The following is a 9,178-nucleotide window of genomic DNA, read 5'->3' on the forward strand; positions in this document are numbered from 1 at the left end:
CACATGCACCTGGCAGGAGTGTGGGCTGGCAGCTGCTATGTGGGAGAGCAACCTGGCAGTGTTTTGCACCCACATAGCCTATGTCCCAGCATCTCCTTCCTGGGGAGAAGAGGCAGTGATGTGTGTGGAGGCGGCCATATGGGGGCCATTGCTAGGAGAGTACTTTGATAAAATATGGTGACTGCACAGAAGATGGGGAAGCCGAAGAAATGGACTAGATATTTACAGAGACCTGTGTTGAGATCTTCAAAACAGAGTGAAAAGAGAAACCAAAGGAACTCTGTAACAGGAGGCTATTTGTGTAAATGTAAAACGCATGTCACGGTGAGTAATCAAAATAGCATTGCCCTTGGAGGATGTGACTAAAAGGAAGCACAGAGCTACCCAATTATTACATTTCCCAGCTTTCTTTGCAACTAGGTGTGGCCACATGACAAGGTTCTGGCCAATGGGATGGGAACAGAAGTAATGTAGGCAACTTTCTGGACCAAGACCATGAGCGGAAAAGAGAATGCCCTCCCTCTGTCTTCCTTTCTTTCCTGCAGGAGCTAGAGTGACTCTCTTGGTCCCTAAGGTGGAAGCCATGTGTTGAGGACACTGAGCAACAAGATAGGAGGAGCCTGGGGCCCAACCAAAGAACAGGAAGTCACCCAAATAGCTCTCAATCCCTTATAGATGGACTACTAAATGGGAAATAAAGTAGATTGTTCTCTCTTGATCTTTGTACAGAATCTATGTGCTAACTAATATAGTGTTCATTGGGAGGCCAAGACAGGAGGATAGCTTGAGCCCAGCTTGAGCCCAGGAGTTTGACACCAGCCTGGGCAACATAGCAAGACCTCGTCTCTACTTAAAAAAAAAAAAAAAAAAAAAATTTGCAGGGCTACTCGGGAGGCTGAGGCAAAATGATGGCTTGAGCTCAGGAGCCAGAGGTTGCAGTGAGCTGATATCACACCACTGTACTCCAGTCTGGGTGACAGGGACCCCATCTTAACAAAACAAAACAAAAAAACCATAGTGCTCAATAGGTTGATATTATCATGACTTTCTCTTCAGTTGTCATTATGATGATGATTATTTTATTGACCTAAAGCATTATGTACAGTTCAGCAAAGTCTTGTGGTGCCTTAACAAACAATGGAGGCAGTAACCCTTAGAGTTCTTGAGTTGCAGGCGTAGGAAACCACTGCTGACTCAAGGAAAAATATTGGTAGAATATGGTGTCATTTATTGACTCAGAAAAAAGGCTGGAAGCCAGGTGCGGTGGCTCACGCCTGTAATCCCAGCACTTTGGGAGGCCAAGATGGGCAGATCACCTGAGGGCAGGAGTTCGAGACCAACCTGGCCAATATGGTGAAACCCCGTCTCTACTAAAAATACAAAAATTAGTTGGGCATGGCTGCACACGCCTGTAATCCCAGCTACTCGGGAGGCTGAGGCAGGAGGATCACTTAAACCCAGGAGGCAGAGGCTGCAGAGAGCCGTGATCATGCCCTTGCATTCCAGCCTGGGCAACAGAGTGAGACTCTGTCTCAAAAAAAAAAAGAAAAGAAAAAGAAAAGGCTGAAACTAGGCTTCTGGAAGGCTCAGATCTGGGGCAAGGTCTGGAATCCAGGTGACAGGAACTCATCAGCATTGGAGTAGTAGAGATCTTCAAAACAGAGGGAAAAGTAAGTATAAATAACAGGAGACTATTTGTGTAAATGTAAAACGCATGTTGTGGTGAGTAATCAAGATAGTACTGCCCTTGGGGAATGTGACTAAAAGGAAGCACAGAGCTGCCCAATTAAATATTACATTTCCCAGCTTTCTTTGCAACTAGGCGTGGCCACATGACAAGGCCACATGTGGATGTGGGGCAGAGCGGGCAGGGAGGTTGTGTTTGCACAAAAGCATCCACCTGTGACATTTAAGTTGCGATGGATGAAAAGAAACTGGCCATGTGCGGGTATCGGAAGACAGAATCCCAAGCAATACACCGTTGGAAGGGAATCTTAGTTTGAGAAACTCAAGGGTTGCCAGTGGTGGGGGTGGTGTGGGTGTGGCAGGGGATAGACTCTTGGAGAACAAAATGATGAAGAAGGCAGAGAATGTCTGAGATGAAATCAGAGGCCAGGAAAAGATCATGGAGTAACTTGGAGGCCACTGCAAAGAGTTTGTGGCCGGACACAGTGACTCACACCTGTAATCCCAACTCTTTGGGAGGCTGAGGCCAGAGGATTGCTTGAGCTCAGGAGTTCAGGACCAGCCTGGGCAACATAGGGAGACCCCTATCTCTACAAACAAATTTAAAAATTAAAAAATTGTCCAGGCGCAGTGGCTCACACTTGTAATCCCAGCACTTTGGGAGGCCAAGGAAGATAGATCACAAGGTCAGGAGTTCAAGACCAGCCTGGCCAACATGGTGAAACCCCGTCTCTACTAAAAATACAAAAATTAGCCAGGCATGGTAGCAAGTGCCTGTAATCCCAGCTACTCGGGAGGCTGAGGCAGAGAATTGCTTAAACCCAGGAGGCAGAGGTTGCAGTGAGCCGAGATCATGCCACTGCACTCCAGCCTGGACGACAGAGCAAGACTCCGTCTCAAAAAAAATAATAATGGGCCAGGCGCGGTGGCTCACGGAGCACCAGGACGGGTGGGGTTAGTCTGACTTCTTTTGCCTCTGAGTGACCTAAGCCCAACTCAAATTGGCTATGTAAAAAACAATTTGGCTGGGTATGGTGGCTCACGCCTGTAATCACAGCACTTTGGGAGGCCGAGACGGGCAGATCACCAGGTCAGGAGATTGATTCCATCCAGGTTAACATGGTGAAACCCCATCTCTACTAAAAATACAAAAAAATTAGCCACGCATGGTGGCAGGCGCCTGTAGTCCCAGCTACTTGGGAGGCTGAGGTGGGAGAATGGTGTGAACCTGGGAGGCGGAGCTTGCAGTGAGCCAAGATCACGCCACTGCACTCCAGCCTGGACAACGGAGCAAGATTCTGTCTCAAAAAAAAAAAAAAATTAGCCATCATGGTGGCACACACCTGTAATCCCAGCTACTCGGGAGGCTGAGGCAGGAGAACTGCTTAAACCTGGGAGGCGGAGGTTGCAGTGAGCTGAGATTGTGGCATTGCACTCCAGCTCAGCCTGGGCGACAAGCACAATACTCCCTCTCAAAAAAAAAAAAAAAACCTCAGGCGTGGTGGCAGACACCTATGGTCCCAGCTACTTGGGAGGCTGACGCAGGAGGATCCAGGCTGCAGTAAGCTGTGATCACACCACTGCACCTCAGCCTGACTGACAGAGCAAGACCCTATCTAAAAAAAAAAAAAAAAAAAAAAAAAAAAAAAAATATGGTTTTTCATTCTGGTTGTCCTGGATAACAATGTTGAATTTTAAGTAGAAAACTGGTGTGACTTGATTTACTTTTTCAGATCTGCCTGACCACCGAGTGGAAAAGTGATACGTGGGCCAAGGGTGGAGACAGAGAGACTAAAAGATGGGAGCAGTAGAGATGGGGGTGAGGGTGGGAGCTCACAATGCTTGCTAATAGCCTGGAAGCCAAGTGGGAGGAAAAAGAGAACAAGGGCCACTCCTTACTCTCATGCTTATGAAAGCCATATGGAAGGGGCAGAGGGTGGGCCAAGAGGCAGTCAGGAGTTCTGTTCTGGACAATTGATGGCTGAATACACCAGCCAGTCTGTAGATTTGGATGTGTGTAGGAGACAGGAGACCTGAATGGGGAAGTCATCAGCATGGAGATGCTATTTAAAATCTTGGCACTGAACCAGATTATCTAGAAACAAGGCAAGACCCAGGCCCCAAATCCTGGGACCATACAAGGTGTCAACATGCACTTAAATTTTTTTTTTTTCTTTTCCAAGACGGAGTCTTGCTCTGTCACCCAGGCTAGAGTGCAGTGGTACAATCTCGGCTCACTACAACTTCCGCCTCCTGGGTTCAAGCAATTCTCCTGCTTGGGATTACAGGGGCCTGCCTACCACACCCAGCTAATTTTTGTATTTTCAGTAGAGATGGGGTTTCACTATGTTGGCCAGGCTGGTCTTGAACTCCTGACCTCAAGTTATCCACCCACCTCGGCCTCCCAAAGTGCTGGGATTACAGACATGAGCCACCACGCCCGGCAAATCTTACTGTCTCACCTAGCTAGACACCTCTAGAGATGTCATTCCACGGAGGGTCCTATTTCTCTACTCCTTTGTTTAGTAAAAATTCTCAAAGGCATGTTTATCGCTACCATCTCCCCTTTCTCTCCTATTCTCTCCTCAAGGGACTCTATCATGCTGAAATAAGTATTTGAGGTTGGCCGGGCGCGGTGGCTCAAGCCTGTAATCCCAGCACTTTGGGAGGCCGAGGCGGGCGGATCACAAGGTCAGGAGATCGAGACCACGGTGAAACCCCGTCTCTACTAAAAATACAAAAAATTAGCCGGGCGCGGTGGCGGGCGCCTGTAGTCCCAGCTACTCAGGAGGCTGAGGCAGGAGAATGGCGGGAACCCGGGAGGCGGAGCTTGCAGTGAGCCGAGATCGCGCCACTGCACTCCAGCCTGGGCAACAGCGTGAGACTCCGTCTCAAAAAAATAAATAAATAAATAAATAAATAAATAAGTATTTGAGGTTTTTCTTTTCTTTTCCTTTTTTTTTTTTTTTTTTTTTTTTTGAGACAGGGTCTGGCTCTTCCTCTTAGGCTGGAATGCAGTGGTGCTATCACGGCTGTCTGCAGCCTCCACCTTCCAGACTCAAGCGATCCTCCTGCCTTAGCCTCCCTAGTAGCTGGGACTACAGACATGTGTTACCACACTGGGCTAATTTTTTAAATTTTTAGTAGAGATGGAAGGTCTCACTTTGTTTCCTAGGCTGGTCTTGAACTCCTGGGCTCAAGTGACCTTCCCATCTCAGCATCCCAAAGTGCTGGGATTTCAGGTGTGAGTCACCATGCCTGGCCTATTTAGTTTTAGTTTTTTTTTTTTTTTTTTTTTTGAGACGCAGTTCCGCTCTTGTTGCCCAGGCTGGAGTGCAATGGCACAGTCTCGGTTCACTGCAACCTCCGCCTCCCAGGTTCAACCAATTTTCCTGCCTCAGCATCCTGTGTAGCTGGGATTACAGGCGCTGGCCACCACTCCTGGCTAATTTTTGTATTTTTAGTAGAGAGAGGGTTTCACCATGTTGGCCAAGCTGGTCTTGAACTTCTGACCTTAGGAGATCCCCCTGCCTCGGCCTCCCAAAGTGTTGGGATTATAGGCCTGAGCCACTGGGGGGATCTCCTGAGGTCAGAAGTTCAAGACCAGCTTGGCCAACATGGTGAAACTCTGTCTCTACTAAAAATACAAAAATTAGTTGGGCATAGTGGTGCACTCCTGTAATCCCAGAGCTACTGGGGAGGCTGAGACAGGAGAATTGCTTGAACCTGGGAAGCAGAGGTTGCAGTGAGCCAAGACCACACCACTGCACTCCAGCCTGGGTGACAGAGCAAAACTCTGTCTCCAAAAAAGGAAAAAAGTGAGTTTATTTCAGGCCAGGCGTGGGGACTCACACCTGTAATCGTAGCACTTTGGGAGGCCCAGGCAGGAGGATTGCTTGAGCTGGGGAGTTCAAGACCAGCCTGGGCAACATAGCAAGACACTGTCCTATAAACAAAAAAATAAAACAAAATGAGTTGATTTAATAAAAACTGTTGAATTAATTACAGGGTAAGTGGTTCTTGGATATGAAGAGATACATCCCACTCTATCATCAAGAGTCTAGTCTGGGCCAGGCGTGGTGGCTCACACCTGTAATCCTAGCACTTTGGGAGGCAGAGATGGGAGGATCCCTTGAGCCCAGGAGGTCAAGACGGTCCCCAGCCTGGGGAACGTAGAGAGACCCCATCTCTCTTTTTGGCGGGGAGGGGAATGGAGTCTTGCTCTGTCACCCAGGCTGGGGTGCAGTGGTATGATCTCGGCTCACTGCAACCTTCCCTTCCTAGGTTCAAGCGATTCTCATGCCTCAGCCTCCCAAGTAGCTGGGATTACAGGCCACCATGCCCCACTAATTTTTGTATTTTTAGTAGAGGGGGGTTTTCACCATGTTGGCCAGGCTGGTCTCCAACTCCTGACCTCTACCTTCCAAAGTGGTGGGATTACAGCATGAGCCACCACGCCCAGCACCATATTTATTTTTATTTTTTTTCTTTTTTTGAGACAGAGTTTCATTCTTGTCACCCAGGCTGGAGTGCAATGGCACAGTCTCAGCTCGCTGGAACCTCCGCCTCCCAGATTCAAGTGATTCTCCTGCCTCAGCCTCCCAAGGAGCTGGGACTACAGGCGCCCACCACCATGCCCAGCAAATTAGTAGAGATGGGGTTTCACCATGTTGGCCAGGCTGGTCTCAAACTCCTGACTTCAGGTAATACACCCCACTAGGCTTCCCAAAGTGCTGGGATTACACTTATTTTTTTAATTAAAAAAAAAAAAAATGCTGGGCTCAGTGGCTCACGCCTGTAATCCCAGCACTTTGGGAGGCCAAGGCGGGCGGATCACAACGTCAGGAGATCGAGACCATCCTGGCTAACACGGTGAAACCCCGTCTCTACTAAAAATACAAAACATTAGCCGGGTGTGGTGGTGGGCGCCTGTAGTTCCAGCTACTCCGGAGGCTGAGGAAGGAGAATGGCGTGCAAACCGGAGCTTGCAAACCGGAGCTTGCAAACCGGAGCTTGCAGTGAGCCGAGATCGCACCACTGCACTCCAGCCGAGGCCACAGAGCGAAACTACCTCTCAAAAAAAAAAAAAAAGAACTCAAACATGTTAGACAAACACACCCACGCCCCGGGGTCTTTGCTCTTACCATTCTCTTTGCCTGGAACACTTCTTCACCAGATATCTGTTCTTTCTCCTCATTCCAGGTTTTTGCTTAAGTGTCATCTCAATGACATCTCTTTATTAAGTGTCATCTATTTTTCTCCATGTGTTCTACCTATTGATTTATTCATACATTCACTGTTCTAGGGCAGGAGGGCATCCGTGAAGGCAGAGATTCTGTCTGTTCTGCTGATTTCTGTGGTCCCAGCACCCAGAATAGTACTGCACGCAAAAGCGTATCTGTTGAATGAATAATGTGTGAACGAATGCACCAGATTATGAATCGGCACCGGCATTCAGGGAGCACACCGACCTCTCATCACAACACTATAGCTTTAGTCCTGAAAATTCCTCCGCCAGGAGCGCCAGCTCACGCCTATGTAATCCCAGCACTTTGGGAGGCCGAGGCGGGTGAATCACCCCAGGTCAGGAGTTTGAGACCAGCCTGGCCAACATGGCGAAACCCCGTCTCTACTAAAAATACAAAAATTAACTGGTGCACGCCCGTAATCCCAGCTACTCAGGAGGCTGAGGCAGGACAATCACTTGAACCCGGGAGGCAGAGGTTACAGTGAGCCGACATCACGACCTTGCACTCCAGCCTCGGCGACAAAAGCGAAACACCGTCTGAAAGAAAAAAAGAAAAAAAAAGAAAATTCCTCAGCAGAAGTCTTTGGGAAGGTCAAAGATGAAAGTCCGGATTGTTCTCAGCTGTGCTTTAGCCATTCCAGCCCCCTGAGGGCCCCAAGGCCTGGTCCGCCGCCCTTCCTTTACATTCCTGAGCTCTGAAGTCCCCACCTCCTTTCAGCACCCTGAGTTCTTTCCTAGGATGGAATGGACTGAATAATATTTTCCATGTTAGTGATGGGCTCCAAGAATGCCCATGACGCATGAGACAAGAGCTCCCAGCCCGGGGAATGGAACGCTGCTCTCTCTGGAGCCACCAGGGGGCGCCATTTCTCCACGGAGTTTCGCAAAGGCCGCGCCGCAAGAAACTGCTTTCCCAGCAGGAGGCGAGGCTCTTTGCTTGCTGCAGAGTTGGGTGGGTCGGAAGGATTTGGATGTGCTCAAGCAGGTGGTGGGAGAGCTTGCTTTGATGCTCCCAGAGAAATTGCCCAGGTTCTCTCCTGCTTGTAATTAGACCAGTGTTCCAACCCAGACTTTGGCTGCAGCTGCGTGACCCTGGACAGTTCACTGTGAATGTTGCAGCCTTGGTAACCTCATCCATAAGAACACTGGGACCCCATGGGATTGTGTGAGGACCCGATGACATGAAACCTTGCAGGCACCAACCATTGCTCTGAAATGGGAGCCAGTGATGGGATCAGAGATTGTTAATTATACTCGTAATCAACTGAGCCCTGGTTCTCAAAGCCTGTTCCCTGGATCAGCAGCAGCACCTGCTGAGTTCTGATGGAATTTGATAGAAATGCAAATTCTCAGCCCCACTTCCCCCAAGCTCCTTGATTACGTTTCTTAATCTGCTGGGTGTGGTGGCTCACGCCTGTAATCCCAGCACTTTGGGAGGCTGAGGCGGGTGGATCACCTGAGATTAGGAGTTCAAGACTAACCTGGCCCACATAGTGAAATCCTGTCTCTACTAAAAATACAAAAATCAGCTAGGCATGGTGGTAAGCACCTGTAATCTCAGCTACTCGGGAGGCTGAGGCAGAAGAATTACTTGAGCCCGGGAGGTGGAGGCTACCGAGAGCCGAGATGGAGCCACTGCACTCCAGCCTGGGAGACAGAGTGAGACTACGTCTCAAAAAAAAAAAAGTTTCGGCAAGGCATGGTGGTTCATGCCTGTAATCCTAGCACTTTGGGAGGCCGAGGTGGGCAGACCACCTGAGGTTGGGAGTTTGAGACCAGCCTGACCAACATGGTGAGACCCTGTCTCTACTAAAAATACAAAAATTAGCTGGGCATGGTGGCAGGCCCCTGCAATCTCAGCTAGTCAGGAGGCTGAGGCAGGAGAATCACTTGAACCAGGGAGGCGAAAGTTGCAGTGAGCCGAGATCACGGCATTGCACTCCAGTCTGGGCAACGAGAGTGAAACTCCATCTCAAAAAAAAAAAAAAAAAAAAAAGAGATTCTTAATCAAAAGGCCTGAGAATTTCAAGAAATGTAGATTCTCAAATCTTTTGATTAAGAAACTTAGGGTGGGGGTGAGTCCCTCAATCAGTGTTTAGCAAGCTCCCCCACGTGCTTCTGATGCCTGCTCAAGTCTGCTTAGAGAAGTAGGGACTTCTCCTGTAGGCGTTCGGAACACAATACCCCAAAATGCGGCACTTTGGCAAACTGAGCATTTGAAGCTGAAGGAATTTGAGGACGCCA

This window comes from Macaca thibetana, chromosome 10 (genome assembly GCF_024542745.1).
Source record: "Macaca thibetana thibetana isolate TM-01 chromosome 10, ASM2454274v1, whole genome shotgun sequence".
Taxonomy (NCBI): Eukaryota; Metazoa; Chordata; class Mammalia; order Primates; family Cercopithecidae; genus Macaca; species Macaca thibetana.